We start from the raw sequence: 15,050 nt of genomic DNA, 5'->3' as shown, positions 1-15,050 counted from the left end.
ACCCTGTCCTCTGCATCCTCTTCACTCATACCAACTAACTTCATGTCCTCCCTTACTACATCCATAAATCTCCGCTTTGGTCTTCCTCTAGACCTCCTGCCTTGCAGCTCCAACCTATGTATCCATCTAAAGATATATTCACAAGCCATCTAAGAAGTGCATCGCCTGTATGATAAAGGATTGCGCGTCACCTTGACGAGGTCAGGGGAGGCATGAGGCATTTGGAGAATGTGGGTATTGATCCCAGTACTTCTTGCATACAAAGCTAGTGATTTACCATTTAAGCTAATTCCCTTGCAAAGGTACTTGGATATTAAATTCAGAGAGGAGATATTCTAGGTGTTCTTATTAAACCCTGCGAGGTGACCTAGCAATCCTGTAGGTCTGTCTTTGCTGATCTAAGTCTCGTCGCCCTTCCTTGCTTAATTGACGAGGTGGCAGAGTGGTTAAGGCGATGGACTGCTAATCTATTGTGCTCTGCACGCGTGGGTTTGAATCCCATCCTCGTCGCATGTCAGATTAAAGTGTTTTTAGACAAACACAGATAAAACCTTCTGCTGGACTTACAACATCCAATGGTAAACCAAATACTGTTTTGTGCAGAGAACTCGAGTGTGACAGTTGATGCAGAAATCAGACTGTTGACATGTGAGTGCAGGTGATTAAGCTCACTGGACAAGCAGCTTTGGAAGAGCTTCCTTGATAGGCTGCAGATAGGCTGTATAATAAGGTGTGTATTCCATGCTGCTCTGCCCACCGGGGCTACAAAACATTTGGTTCAGGTGTCACATTAATGTCGTCTAGTGAACAGGACACCACAGATACAAGGCCTGTAGAGACACATGCAGGCAGAGTCCCCCACAAAACTGCTACTCACTGGATATGTTCTCTTTTCCAACCATTCTCTGTTAACCCTAAATATGGTAGTGTGTAAAAGTTCCAGGAAATCAGCAATTTCTGAAATGGCTGATCGCCCCCACTGATACTCGGTTGGAACTTCAGCAGAACGTTTTGACTGTGTGTACAAGCCTAAATGCATTGACTGGCTGCCATGTGTTTAGCTGATCAGACGGCAAACTGGTCGCCTTTTTAGCTGTACTGCTGACAGGCAATTTCCCATTCTAATTGATTGTGATCTGCACATGTGGGATATGGAGGCTGAAACTTTTTAACAGTTTCATCCATTTATGGGAAAAAGGAAATCAAAGGATTGTGGAGAATGTGGGCATCGATCCCACTACCTCTTGCATGCTAAGCAAGCGCTCTACCATTTGAGCTAATTCCCCTGCAAGCTTTTTTTCCTCCCTGTGTTCACAGCGTACCGGACAAACTCTCAATATCCACCCCTTATGTCCTCTGTGTTTGTAGATTGTGGAGCCCGAATACTTGACAGTCACGGGCCTTGTTGACAAGGCCAGAAGCAGTCGGAGGGAACAAACAGTTGGTGTGGCATGAGGTTTTGGTGCTAATGGAGTGCACCTTTTTGCCAAAGAGAATCTCCAAAGTGTTTAATTGCAGCCTTAGAAGAGTTGGCTACAATCTTCCTTGATAGGCTGCAGTCTGTTCTTGTGCTTGAGTGTAGACACACGGATGGAAATACTGTCAGGATTGACATTCGTCGGCCATCTCAGAAGTGCTTCTTCTTTTCCTTTCGGCTGTTCCCTTTCAGGGGTCGCCACAGCGAATCATGTGCGTCCATCTAACCCTGTCCTCTGCATCCTCTTCACTCATACCAACTAACTTCATGTCCTCCCTTACTACATCCATAAATCTCCGCTTTGGTCTTCCTCTAGACCTCCTGCCTGGCAGCTCCAACCTATGTATCCATCTAAAGATATATTCACAAGCCATCTCAGATGTGCATCACCTGTATGATAAAGGATTGTGCGTCACCTTGACGAGGTCAGGGGAGGCATGAGGCATTTGGAGAATGTTGGTATTGATCCCACTACGTCTTGCATACAAAGCTAGTGCTTTTCCATTTAAGCTAATTCCCTTGCAAAGGTACTTGGATATTAAATTCAGAGAGGAGATATTCTAGGTGTTCTTATTAAACCCTGCGAGGTGACCTAGAAATCCTGTAGGTCTGTCTTTGCTGATCAAAGTCTCGTCGCCCTTCCTTGCTTAATTGACGAGGTGGCCGAGTGGTTAAGGCGATGGACTGCTAATCCATTGTGCTCTGCACGCGTGGGTTCGAATCCCATCCTCGTCGCATGTCAGATTAAAGTGTTTTTAGACAAACACAGATAAAACCTTCTGCTGGACTTACAACATCCAATGGTAAACCAAATACTGTTTTGTGCAGAGAACTCGAGTGTGACAGTTGATGCAGAAATCAGACTGTTGACATGTGAGTGCAGGTGATTAAGCTCACTGGACAAGCAGCTTTGGAAGAGCTTCCTTGATAGGCTGCAGATAGGCTGTATAATAAGGTGTGTATTCCATGCTGCTCTGCCCACCGGGGCTACAAAACATTTGGTTCAGGTGTCACATTAATGTCGTCTAGTGAACAGGACACCACAGATACAAGGCCTGTAGAGACACATGCAGGCAGAGTCCCCCACAAAACTGCTACTTAGTGGATATGTTCTCTTTTCCAACCATTCTCTGTTAACCCTAAATATGGTAGTGTGTAAAAGTTCCATGAAATCAGCAATTTCTGAAATGGCTGATCGCCCCCACTGATACTCGGTTGGAACTTCAGCAGAACTAAATGCATTGACTGGCTGCCATGTGTTTAGCTGATGAGACGGCAAACTGGTCGCCTTTTTAGCTGTACTGCTGACAGGCACTTTCCCATTCTAATTGATTGTGATCTGCACATGTGGGATATGGAGGCTGAAACTTTTTAACAGTTTCATCCATTTATGGGAAAAAGGAAATCAAACGATTGTGGAGAATGTGGGCATCGATCCCACTACCTCTTGCATGCTAAGCAAGCGCTCTACCATTTGAGCTAATTCCCCTGCAAGCTTTTTTTCCTCCCTGTGTTCACAGCGTACCGGACAAACTCTCAATATCCACCCCTTATGTCCTCTGTGTTTGTAGATTGTGGAGCCCGAATACTTGACAGTCACGGGCCTTGTTGACAAGGCCAGAAGCAGTCGGAGGGAACAAACAGTTGGTGTGGCATGAGGTTTTGGTGCTAATGGAGTGCACCTTTTTGCCAAAGAGAATCTCCAAAGTGTTTAATTGCAGCCTTAGAAGAGTTGGCTACAATCTTCCTTGATAGGCCGCAGTCTGTTCTTGTGCTTGAGTGTAGACACACGGATGGAAATACTGTCAGGATTGACATTCGTCGGCCATCTCAGAAGTGCTTCTTCTTTTCCTTTCGGCTGTTCCCTTTCAGGGGTCGCCACAGCGAATCATGTGCCTCCATCTAACCCTGTCCTCTGCATCCTCTTCACTCATACCAACTAACTTCATGTCCTCCCTTACTACATCCATAAATCTCCGCTTTGGTCTTCCTCTAGACCTCCTGCCTTGCAGCTCCAACCTATGTATCCATCTAAAGATATATTCACAAGCCATCTAAGAAGTGCATCGCCTGTATGATAAAGGATTGCGCGTCACCTTGACGAGGTCAGGGGAGGCATGAGGCATTTGGAGAATGTGGGTATTGATCCCAGTACTTCTTGCATACAAAGCTAGTGATTTACCATTTAAGCTAATTCCCTTGCAAAGGTACTTGGATATTAAATTCAGAGAGGAGATATTCTAGGTGTTCTTATTAAACCCTGCGAGGTGACCTAGCAATCCTGTAGGTCTGTCTTTGCTGATCTAAGTCTCGTCGCCCTTCCTTGCTTAATTGACGAGGTGGCCGAGTGGTTAAGGCGATGGACTGCTAATCTATTGTGCTCTGCACGCGTGGGTTTGAATCCCATCCTCGTCGCATGTCAGATTAAAGTGTTTTTAGACAAACACAGATAAAACCTTCTGCTGGACTTACAACATCCAATGGTAAACCAAATACTGTTTTGTGCAGAGAACTCGAGTGTGACAGTTGATGCAGAAATCAGACTGTTGACATGTGAGTGCAGGTGATTAAGCTCACTGGACAAGCAGCTTTGGAAGAGCTTCCTTGATAGGCTGCAGATAGGCTGTATAATAAGGTGTGTATTCCATGCTGCTCTGCCCACCGGGGCTACAAAACATTTGGTTCAGGTGTCACATTAATGTCGTCTAGTGAACAGGACACCACAGATACAAGGCCTGTAGAGACACATGCAGGCAGAGTCCCCCACAAAACTGCTACTCACTGGATATGTTCTCTTTTCCAACCATTCTCTGTTAACCCTAAATATGGTAGTGTGTAAAAGTTCCAGGAAATCAGCAATTTCTGAAATGGCTGATCGCCCCCACTGATACTCGGTTGGAACTTCAGCAGAACTAAATGCATTGACTGGCTGCCATGTGTTTAGCTGATGAGACGGCAAACTGGTCGCCTTTTTAGCTGTACTGCTGACAGGCACTTTCCCATTCTAATTGATTGTGATCTGCACATGTGGGATATGGAGGCTGAAACTTTTTAACAGTTTCATCCATTTATGGGAAAAAGGAAATCAAACGATTGTGGAGAATGTGGGCATCGATCCCACTACCTCTTGCATGCTAAGCAAGCGCTCTACCATTTGAGCTAATTCCCCTGCAAGCTTTTTTTCCTCCCTGTGTTCACAGCGTACCGGACAAACTCTCAATATCCACCCCTTATGTCCTCTGTGTTTGTAGATTGTGGAGCCCGAATACTTGACAGTCACGGGCCTTGTTGACAAGGCCAGAAGCAGTCGGAGGGAACAAACAGTTGGTGTGGCATGAGGTTTTGGTGCTAATGGAGTGCACCTTTTTGCCAAAGAGAATCTCCAAAGTGTTTAATTGCAGCCTTAGAAGAGTTGGCTACAATCTTCCTTGATAGGCCGCAGTCTGTTCTTGTGCTTGAGTGTAGACACACGGATGGAAATACTGTCAGGATTGACATTCGTCGGCCATCTCAGAAGTGCTTCTTCTTTTCCTTTCGGCTGTTCCCTTTCAGGGGTCGCCACAGCGAATCATGTGCCTCCATCTAACCCTGTCCTCTGCATCCTCTTCACTCATACCAACTAACTTCATGTCCTCCCTTACTACATCCATAAATCTCCGCTTTGGTCTTCCTCTAGACCTCCTGCCTTGCAGCTCCAACCTATGTATCCATCTAAAGATATATTCACAAGCCATCTAAGAAGTGCATCGCCTGTATGATAAAGGATTGCGCGTCACCTTGACGAGGTCAGGGGAGGCATGAGGCATTTGGAGAATGTGGGTATTGATCCCAGTACTTCTTGCATACAAAGCTAGTGATTTACCATTTAAGCTAATTCCCTTGCAAAGGTACTTGGATATTAAATTCAGAGAGGAGATATTCTAGGTGTTCTTATTAAACCCTGCGAGGTGACCTAGCAATCCTGTAGGTCTGTCTTTGCTGATCTAAGTCTCGTCGCCCTTCCTTGCTTAATTGACGAGGTGGCCGAGTGGTTAAGGCGATGGACTGCTAATCTATTGTGCTCTGCACGCGTGGGTTTGAATCCCATCCTCGTCGCATGTCAGATTAAAGTGTTTTTAGACAAACACAGATAAAACCTTCTGCTGGACTTACAACATCCAATGGTAAACCAAATACTGTTTTGTGCAGAGAACTCGAGTGTGACAGTTGATGCAGAAATCAGACTGTTGACATGTGAGTGCAGGTGATTAAGCTCACTGGACAAGCAGCTTTGGAAGAGCTTCCTTGATAGGCTGCAGATAGGCTGTATAATAAGGTGTGTATTCCATGCTGCTCTGCCCACCGGGGCTACAAAACATTTGGTTCAGGTGTCACATTAATGTCGTCTAGTGAACAGGACACCACAGATACAAGGCCTGTAGAGACACATGCAGAGTGAGTCCCCCACAAAACTGCTACTCACTGGATATGTTCTCTTTTCCAACCATTCTCTGTTAACCCTAAATATGGTAGTGTGTAAAAGTTCCAGGAAATCAGCAATTTCTGAAATGGCTGATCGCCCCCACTGATACTCGGTTGGAACTTCAGCAGAACGTTTTGACTGTGTGTACAAGCCTAAATGCATTGACTGGCTGCCATGTGTTTAGCTGATCAGACGGCAAACTGGTCGCCTTTTTAGCTGTACTGCTGACAGGCAATTTCCCATTCTAATTGATTGTGATCTGCACATGTGGGATATGGAGGCTGAAACTTTTTAACAGTTTCATCCATTTATGGGAAAAAGGAAATCAAAGGATTGTGGAGAATGTGGGCATCGATCCCACTACCTCTTGCATGCTAAGCAAGCGCTCTACCATTTGAGCTAATTCCCCTGCAAGCTTTTTTTCCTCCCTGTGTTCACAGCGTACCGGACAAACTCTCAATATCCACCCCTTATGTCCTCTGTGTTTGTAGATTGTGGAGCCCGAATACTTGACAGTCACGGGCCTTGTTGACAAGGCCAGAAGCAGTCGGAGGGAACAAACAGTTGGTGTGGCATGAGGTTTTGGTGCTAATGGAGTGCACCTTTTTGCCAAAGAGAATCTCCAAAGTGTTTAATTGCAGCCTTAGAAGAGTTGGCTACAATCTTCCTTGATAGGCTGCAGTCTGTTCTTGTGCTTGAGTGTAGACACACGGATGGAAATACTGTCAGGATTGACATTCGTCGGCCATCTCAGAAGTGCTTCTTCTTTTCCTTTCGGCTGTTCCCTTTCAGGGGTCGCCACAGCGAATCATGTGCGTCCATCTAACCCTGTCCTCTGCATCCTCTTCACTCATACCAACTAACTTCATGTCCTCCCTTACTACATCCATAAATCTCCGCTTTGGTCTTCCTCTAGACCTCCTGCCTGGCAGCTCCAACCTATGTATCCATCTAAAGATATATTCACAAGCCATCTCAGATGTGCATCACCTGTATGATAAAGGATTGTGCGTCACCTTGACGAGGTCAGGGGAGGCATGAGGCATTTGGAGAATGTTGGTATTGATCCCACTACGTCTTGCATACAAAGCTAGTGCTTTTCCATTTAAGCTAATTCCCTTGCAAAGGTACTTGGATATTAAATTCAGAGAGGAGATATTTACGTGTTCTTAATAAACCCTGCGAGGTGACCTAGAAATCCTGTAGGTCTGTCTTTGCTGATCAAAGTCTCGTAGCCCTTTCTTGCTTAATTGACGAGGTGGCCGAGTGGTAAAGGCGATGGACTGCTAATCCATTGTGCTCTGCACGCGTGGGTTCGAATCCCATCCTCGTCGCATGTCAGATTAAAGTGTTTTTAGACAAACACAGATAAAACCTTCTGCTGGACTTACAACATCCAATGGTAAACCAAATACTGTTTTGTGCAGAGAACTCGAGTGTGACAGTTGATGCAGAAATCAGACTGTTGACATGTGAGTGCAGGTGATTAAGCTCACTGGACAAGCAGCTTTGGAAGAGCTTCCTTGATAGGCTGCAGATAGGCTGTATAATAAGGTGTGTATTCCATGCTGCTCTGCCCACCGGGGCTACAAAACATTTGGTTCAGGTGTCACATTAATGTCGTCTAGTGAACAGGACACCACAGATACAAGGCCTGTAGAGACACATGCAGGCAGAGTCCCCCACAAAACTGCTACTCACTGGATATGTTCTCTTTTCCAACCATTCTCTGTTAACCCTAAATATGGTAGTGTGTAAAAGTTCCAGGAAATCAGCAATTTCTGAAATGGCTGATCGCCCCCACTGATACTCGGTTGGAACTTCAGCAGAACGTTTTGACTGTGTGTACAAGCCTAAATGCATTGACTGGCTGCCATGTGTTTAGCTGATCAGACGGCAAACTGGTCGCCTTTTTAGCTGTACTGCTGACAGGCAATTTCCCATTCTAATTGATTGTGATCTGCACATGTGGGATATGGAGGCTGAAACTTTTTAACAGTTTCATCCATTTATGGGAAAAAGGAAATCAAAGGATTGTGGAGAATGTGGGCATCGATCCCACTACCTCTTGCATGCTAAGCAAGCGCTCTACCATTTGAGCTAATTCCCCTGCAAGCTTTTTTTCCTCCCTGTGTTCACAGCGTACCGGACAAACTCTCAATATCCACCCCTTATGTCCTCTGTGTTTGTAGATTGTGGAGCCCGAATACTTGACAGTCACGGGCCTTGTTGACAAGGCCAGAAGCAGTCGGAGGGAACAAACAGTTGGTGTGGCATGAGGTTTTGGTGCTAATGGAGTGCACCTTTTTGCCAAAGAGAATCTCCAAAGTGTTTAATTGCAGCCTTAGAAGAGTTGGCTACAATCTTCCTTGATAGGCTGCAGTCTGTTCTTGTGCTTGAGTGTAGACACACGGATGGAAATACTGTCAGGATTGACATTCGTCGGCCATCTCAGAAGTGCTTCTTCTTTTCCTTTCGGCTGTTCCCTTTCAGGGGTCGCCACAGCGAATCATGTGCGTCCATCTAACCCTGTCCTCTGCATCCTCTTCACTCATACCAACTAACTTCATGTCCTCCCTTACTACATCCATAAATCTCCGCTTTGGTCTTCCTCTAGACCTCCTGCCTGGCAGCTCCAACCTATGTATCCATCTAAAGATATATTCACAAGCCATCTCAGATGTGCATCACCTGTATGATAAAGGATTGTGCGTCACCTTGACGAGGTCAGGGGAGGCATGAGGCATTTGGAGAATGTTGGTATTGATCCCACTACGTCTTGCATACAAAGCTAGTGCTTTTCCATTTAAGCTAATTCCCTTGCAAAGGTACTTGGATATTAAATTCAGAGAGGAGATATTCTAGGTGTTCTTATTAAACCCTGCGAGGTGACCTAGAAATCCTGTAGGTCTGTCTTTGCTGATCAAAGTCTCGTCGCCCTTCCTTGCTTAATTGACGAGGTGGCCGAGTGGTTAAGGCGATGGACTGCTAATCCATTGTGCTCTGCACGCGTGGGTTCGAATCCCATCCTCGTCGCATGTCAGATTAAAGTGTTTTTAGACAAACACAGATAAAACCTTCTGCTGGACTTACAACATCCAATGGTAAACCAAATACTGTTTTGTGCAGAGAACTCGAGTGTGACAGTTGATGCAGAAATCAGACTGTTGACATGTGAGTGCAGGTGATTAAGCTCACTGGACAAGCAGCTTTGGAAGAGCTTCCTTGATAGGCTGCAGATAGGCTGTATAATAAGGTGTGTATTCCATGCTGCTCTGCCCACCGGGGCTACAAAACATTTGGTTCAGGTGTCACATTAATGTCGTCTAGTGAACAGGACACCACAGATACAAGGCCTGTAGAGACACATGCAGGCAGAGTCCCCCACAAAACTGCTACTTAGTGGATATGTTCTCTTTTCCAACCATTCTCTGTTAACCCTAAATATGGTAGTGTGTAAAAGTTCCATGAAATCAGCAATTTCTGAAATGGCTGATCGCCCCCACTGATACTCGGTTGGAACTTCAGCAGAACTAAATGCATTGACTGGCTGCCATGTGTTTAGCTGATGAGACGGCAAACTGGTCGCCTTTTTAGCTGTACTGCTGACAGGCACTTTCCCATTCTAATTGATTGTGATCTGCACATGTGGGATATGGAGGCTGAAACTTTTTAACAGTTTCATCCATTTATGGGAAAAAGGAAATCAAACGATTGTGGAGAATGTGGGCATCGATCCCACTACCTCTTGCATGCTAAGCAAGCGCTCTACCATTTGAGCTAATTCCCCTGCAAGCTTTTTTTCCTCCCTGTGTTCACAGCGTACCGGACAAACTCTCAATATCCACCCCTTATGTCCTCTGTGTTTGTAGATTGTGGAGCCCGAATACTTGACAGTCACGGGCCTTGTTGACAAGGCCAGAAGCAGTCGGAGGGAACAAACAGTTGGTGTGGCATGAGGTTTTGGTGCTAATGGAGTGCACCTTTTTGCCAAAGAGAATCTCCAAAGTGTTTAATTGCAGCCTTAGAAGAGTTGGCTACAATCTTCCTTGATAGGCCGCAGTCTGTTCTTGTGCTTGAGTGTAGACACACGGATGGAAATACTGTCAGGATTGACATTCGTCGGCCATCTCAGAAGTGCTTCTTCTTTTCCTTTCGGCTGTTCCCTTTCAGGGGTCGCCACAGCGAATCATGTGCCTCCATCTAACCCTGTCCTCTGCATCCTCTTCACTCATACCAACTAACTTCATGTCCTCCCTTACTACATCCATAAATCTCCGCTTTGGTCTTCCTCTAGACCTCCTGCCTTGCAGCTCCAACCTATGTATCCATCTAAAGATATATTCACAAGCCATCTAAGAAGTGCATCGCCTGTATGATAAAGGATTGCGCGTCACCTTGACGAGGTCAGGGGAGGCATGAGGCATTTGGAGAATGTGGGTATTGATCCCAGTACTTCTTGCATACAAAGCTAGTGATTTACCATTTAAGCTAATTCCCTTGCAAAGGTACTTGGATATTAAATTCAGAGAGGAGATATTCTAGGTGTTCTTATTAAACCCTGCGAGGTGACCTAGCAATCCTGTAGGTCTGTCTTTGCTGATCTAAGTCTCGTCGCCCTTCCTTGCTTAATTGACGAGGTGGCCGAGTGGTTAAGGCGATGGACTGCTAATCTATTGTGCTCTGCACGCGTGGGTTTGAATCCCATCCTCGTCGCATGTCAGATTAAAGTGTTTTTAGACAAACACAGATAAAACCTTCTGCTGGACTTACAACATCCAATGGTAAACCAAATACTGTTTTGTGCAGAGAACTCGAGTGTGACAGTTGATGCAGAAATCAGACTGTTGACATGTGAGTGCAGGTGATTAAGCTCACTGGACAAGCAGCTTTGGAAGAGCTTCCTTGATAGGCTGCAGATAGGCTGTATAATAAGGTGTGTATTCCATGCTGCTCTGCCCACCGGGGCCACAAAACATTTGGTTCAGGTGTCACATTAATGTCGTCTAGTGAACAGGACACCACAGATACAAGGCCTGTAGAGACACATGCAGGCAGAGTCCCCCACAAAACTGCTACTCACTGGATATGTTCTCTTTTCCAACCATTCTCTGTTAACCCTAAATATGGTAGTGTGTAAAAGTTCCAGGAAATCAGCAATTTCTGAAATGGCTGATCGCCCCCACTGATACTCGGTTGGAACTTCAGCAGAACGTTTTGACTGTGTGTACAAGCCTAAATGCATTGACTGGCTGCCATGTGTTTAGCTGATCAGACGGCAAACTGGTCGCCTTTTTAGCTGTACTGCTGACAGGCAATTTCCCATTCTAATTGATTGTGATCTGCACATGTGGGATATGGAGGCTGAAACTTTTTAACAGTTTCATCCATTTATGGGAAAAAGGAAATCAAACGATTGTGGAGAATGTGGGCATCGATCCCACTACCTCTTGCATGCTAAGCAAGCGCTCTACCATTTGAGCTAATTCCCCTGCAAGCTTTTTTTCCTCCCTGTGTTCACAGCGTACCGGACAAACTCTCAATATCCACCCCTTATGTCCTCTGTGTTTGTAGATTGTGGAGCCCGAATACTTGACAGTCACGGGCCTTGTTGACAAGGCCAGAAGCAGTCGGAGGGAACAAACAGTTGGTGTGGCATGAGGTTTTGGTGCTAATGGAGTGCACCTTTTTGCCAAAGAGAATCTCCAAAGTGTTTAATTGCAGCCTTAGAAGAGTTGGCTACAATCTTCCTTGATAGGCTGCAGTCTGTTCTTGTGCTTGAGTGTAGACACACGGATGGAAATACTGTCAGGATTGACATTCGTCGGCCATCTCAGAAGTGCTTCTTCTTTTCCTTTCGGCTGTTCCCTTTCAGGGGTCGCCACAGCGAATCATGTGCGTCCATCTAACCCTGTCCTCTGCATCCTCTTCACTCATACCAACTAACTTCATGTCCTCCCTTACTACATCCATAAATCTCCGCTTTGGTCTTCCTCTAGACCTCCTGCCTGGCAGCTCCAACCTATGTATCCATCTAAAGATATATTCACAAGCCATCTCAGATGTGCATCACCTGTATGATAAAGGATTGTGCGTCACCTTGACGAGGTCAGGGGAGGCATGAGGCATTTGGAGAATGTTGGTATTGATCCCACTACGTCTTGCATACAAAGCTAGTGCTTTTCCATTTAAGCTAATTCCCTTGCAAAGGTACTTGGATATTAAATTCAGAGAGGAGATATTTACGTGTTCTTAATAAACCCTGCGAGGTGACCTAGAAATCCTGTAGGTCTGTCTTTGCTGATCAAAGTCTCGTAGCCCTTTCTTGCTTAATTGACGAGGTGGCCGAGTGGTAAAGGCGATGGACTGCTAATCCATTGTGCTCTGCACGCGTGGGTTCGAATCCCATCCTCGTCGCATGTCAGATTAAAGTGTTTTTAGACAAACACAGATAAAACCTTCTGCTGGACTTACAACATCCAATGGTAAACCAAATACTGTTTTGTGCAGAGAACTCGAGTGTGACAGTTGATGCAGAAATCAGACTGTTGACATGTGAGTGCAGGTGATTAAGCTCACTGGACAAGCAGCTTTGGAAGAGCTTCCTTGATAGGCTGCAGATAGGCTGTATAATAAGGTGTGTATTCCATGCTGCTCTGCCCACCGGGGCTACAAAACATTTGGTTCAGGTGTCACATTAATGTCGTCTAGTGAACAGGACACCACAGATACAAGGCCTGTAGAGACACATGCAGGCAGAGTCCCCCACAAAACTGCTACTCACTGGATATGTTCTCTTTTCCAACCATTCTCTGTTAACCCTAAATATGGTAGTGTGTAAAAGTTCCAGGAAATCAGCAATTTCTGAAATGGCTGATCGCCCCCACTGATACTCGGTTGGAACTTCAGCAGAACGTTTTGACTGTGTGTACAAGCCTAAATGCATTGACTGGCTGCCATGTGTTTAGCTGATCAGACGGCAAACTGGTCGCCTTTTTAGCTGTACTGCTGACAGGCAATTTCCCATTCTAATTGATTGTGATCTGCACATGTGGAATAAGGAGGCTGAAACTTTTTAACAGTTTCATCCATTTATGGGAAAAAGGAAATCAAACGATTGTGGAGAATGTGGCCATCGATCCCACTACCTCTTGCATGCTAAGCAAGCACTCTACCATTTGAGCTAATTCCCCTGCAAGCTTTTTTCCTCCCTGTGTTCACAGCGTACCGGACAAACTCTCAATATCCACCCCTTATGTCCTCTGTGTTTGTAGATTGTGGAGCCCGAATACTTGACAGTCACGGGCCTTGTTGACAAGGCCAGAAGCAGTCGGAGGGAACAAACAGTTGGTGTGGCATGAGGTTTTGGTGCTAATGGAGTGCACCTTTTTGCCAAAGAGAATCTCCAAAGTGTTTAATTGCAGCCTTAGAAGAGTTGGCTACAATCTTCCTTGATAGGCCGCAGTCTGTTCTTGTGCTTGAGTGTAGACACACGGATGGAAATACTGTCAGGATTGACATTCGTCGGCCATCTCAGAAGTGCTTCTTCTTTTCCTTTCGGCTGTTCCCTTTCAGGGGTCGCCACAGCGAATCATGTGCCTCCATCTAACCCTGTCCTCTGCATCCTCTTCACTCATACCAACTAACTTCATGTCCTCCCTTACTACATCCATAAATCTCCGCTTTGGTCTTCCTCTAGACCTCCTGCCTTGCAGCTCCAACCTATGTATCCATCTAAAGATATATTCACAAGCCATCTAAGAAGTGCATCGCCTGTATGATAAAGGATTGCGCGTCACCTTGACGAGGTCAGGGGAGGCATGAGGCATTTGGAGAATGTGGGTATTGATCCCACTACTTCTTGCATACAAAGCTAGTGCTTTACCATTTAAGCTAATTCCCTTGCAAAGGTACTTGGATATTAAATTCAGAGAGGAGATATTCTAGGTGTTCTTATTAAACCCTGCGAGGTGACCTAGAAATCCTGTAGGTCTGTCTTTGCTGATCAAAGTCTCGTCGCCCTTTCTTGCTTAATTGACGAGGTGGCCGAGTGGTTAAGGCGATGGACTGCTAATCCATTGTGCTCTGCACGCGTGGGTTCGAATCCCATCCTCGTCGCATGTCAGATTAAAGTGTTTTTAGACAAACACAGATAAAACCTTCTGCTGGACTTACAACATCCAATGGTAAACCAAATACTGTTTTGTGCAGAGAACTCGAGTGTGACAGTTGATGCAGAAATCAGACTGTTGACATGTGAGTGCAGGTGATTAAGCTCACTGGACAAGCAGCTTTGGAAGAGCTTCCTTGATAGGCTGCAGATAGGCTGTATAATAAGGTGTGTATTCCATGCTGCTCTGCCCACCGGGGCTACAAAACATTTGGTTCAGGTGTCACATTAATGTCGTCTAGTGAACAGGACACCACAGATACAAGGCCTGTAGAGACACATGCAGGCAGAGTCCCCCACAAAACTGCTACTCACTGGATATGTTCTCTTTTCCAACCATTCTCTGTTAACCCTAAATATGGTAGTGTGTAAAAGTTCCAGGAAATCAGCAATTTCTGAAATGGCTGATCGCCCCCACTGATACTCGGTTGGAACTTCAGCAGAACTAAATGCATTGACTGGCTGCCATGTGTTTAGCTGATGAGACGGCAAACTGGTCGCCTTTTTAGCTGTACTGCTGACAGGCACTTTCCCATTCTAATTGATTGTGATCTGCACATGTGGGATATGGAGGCTGAAACTTTTTAACAGTTTCATCCATTTATGGGAAAAAGGAAATCAAACGATTGTGGAGAATGTGGGCATCGATCCCACTACCTCTTGCATGCTAAGCAAGCGCTCTACCATTTGAGCTAATTCCCCTGCAAGCTTTTTTTCCTCCCTGTGTTCACAGCGTACCGGACAAACTCTCAATATCCACCCCTTATGTCCTCTGTGTTTGTAGATTGTGGAGCCCGAATACTTGACAGTCACGGGCCTTGTTGACAAGGCCAGAAGCAGTCGGAGGGAACAAACAGTTGGTGTGGCATGAGGTTTTGGTGCTAATGGAGTGCACCTTTTTGCCAAAGAGAATCTCCAAAGTGTTTAATTGCAGCCTTAGA

The 15,050-nt window shown here is 45.5% G+C and overlaps 16 non-coding genes across 16 annotated transcripts; 8 read left to right on the top strand and 8 right to left on the bottom strand.

The window, feature by feature from the left end:
- Positions 1-1,213: 1,213 nt before the first annotated feature.
- On the bottom strand, positions 1,214-1,286 carry trnaa-agc (transfer RNA alanine (anticodon AGC)). The gene has a single exon. It is a non-coding gene; the product is annotated as a tRNA-Ala (tRNA).
- Positions 1,287-2,130: 844 nt separating this feature from the next.
- On the top strand, positions 2,131-2,212 carry trnas-gcu (transfer RNA serine (anticodon GCU)). The gene has a single exon. It is a non-coding gene; the product is annotated as a tRNA-Ser (tRNA).
- Positions 2,213-2,893: 681 nt separating this feature from the next.
- Positions 2,894-2,966, bottom strand: trnaa-agc (transfer RNA alanine (anticodon AGC)). The gene has a single exon. It is a non-coding gene; the product is annotated as a tRNA-Ala (tRNA).
- Positions 2,967-3,810: 844 nt separating this feature from the next.
- On the top strand, positions 3,811-3,892 carry trnas-gcu (transfer RNA serine (anticodon GCU)). The gene has a single exon. It is a non-coding gene; the product is annotated as a tRNA-Ser (tRNA).
- Positions 3,893-4,573: 681 nt separating this feature from the next.
- Positions 4,574-4,646, bottom strand: trnaa-agc (transfer RNA alanine (anticodon AGC)). The gene has a single exon. It is a non-coding gene; the product is annotated as a tRNA-Ala (tRNA).
- An 844-nt stretch (positions 4,647-5,490) lies between these two features.
- trnas-gcu (transfer RNA serine (anticodon GCU)) lies at positions 5,491-5,572 on the top strand. The gene has a single exon. It is a non-coding gene; the product is annotated as a tRNA-Ser (tRNA).
- A 703-nt stretch (positions 5,573-6,275) lies between these two features.
- trnaa-agc (transfer RNA alanine (anticodon AGC)) lies at positions 6,276-6,348 on the bottom strand. The gene has a single exon. It is a non-coding gene; the product is annotated as a tRNA-Ala (tRNA).
- Positions 6,349-7,191: 843 nt separating this feature from the next.
- On the top strand, positions 7,192-7,273 carry trnas-gcu (transfer RNA serine (anticodon GCU)). The gene has a single exon. It is a non-coding gene; the product is annotated as a tRNA-Ser (tRNA).
- Positions 7,274-7,976: 703 nt separating this feature from the next.
- Positions 7,977-8,049, bottom strand: trnaa-agc (transfer RNA alanine (anticodon AGC)). Its single transcript has one exon. It is a non-coding gene; the product is annotated as a tRNA-Ala (tRNA).
- An 844-nt stretch (positions 8,050-8,893) lies between these two features.
- On the top strand, positions 8,894-8,975 carry trnas-gcu (transfer RNA serine (anticodon GCU)). The gene has a single exon. It is a non-coding gene; the product is annotated as a tRNA-Ser (tRNA).
- Positions 8,976-9,656: 681 nt separating this feature from the next.
- Positions 9,657-9,729, bottom strand: trnaa-agc (transfer RNA alanine (anticodon AGC)). The gene has a single exon. It is a non-coding gene; the product is annotated as a tRNA-Ala (tRNA).
- An 844-nt stretch (positions 9,730-10,573) lies between these two features.
- trnas-gcu (transfer RNA serine (anticodon GCU)) lies at positions 10,574-10,655 on the top strand. Its single transcript has one exon. It is a non-coding gene; the product is annotated as a tRNA-Ser (tRNA).
- Positions 10,656-11,358: 703 nt separating this feature from the next.
- Positions 11,359-11,431, bottom strand: trnaa-agc (transfer RNA alanine (anticodon AGC)). The gene has a single exon. It is a non-coding gene; the product is annotated as a tRNA-Ala (tRNA).
- Positions 11,432-12,274: 843 nt separating this feature from the next.
- Positions 12,275-12,356, top strand: trnas-gcu (transfer RNA serine (anticodon GCU)). The gene has a single exon. It is a non-coding gene; the product is annotated as a tRNA-Ser (tRNA).
- Positions 12,357-13,975: 1,619 nt separating this feature from the next.
- On the top strand, positions 13,976-14,057 carry trnas-gcu (transfer RNA serine (anticodon GCU)). Its single transcript has one exon. It is a non-coding gene; the product is annotated as a tRNA-Ser (tRNA).
- A 681-nt stretch (positions 14,058-14,738) lies between these two features.
- On the bottom strand, positions 14,739-14,811 carry trnaa-agc (transfer RNA alanine (anticodon AGC)). The gene has a single exon. It is a non-coding gene; the product is annotated as a tRNA-Ala (tRNA).
- Positions 14,812-15,050: the final 239 nt, after the last annotated feature.

The sequence above is a fragment of the Channa argus genome, unplaced genomic scaffold (genome assembly GCF_033026475.1).
Source record: "Channa argus isolate prfri unplaced genomic scaffold, Channa argus male v1.0 Contig063, whole genome shotgun sequence".
NCBI classification, from domain to species: Eukaryota; Metazoa; Chordata; class Actinopteri; order Anabantiformes; family Channidae; genus Channa; species Channa argus.
This window is presented reverse-complemented; position numbering and strand designations above follow the sequence as displayed.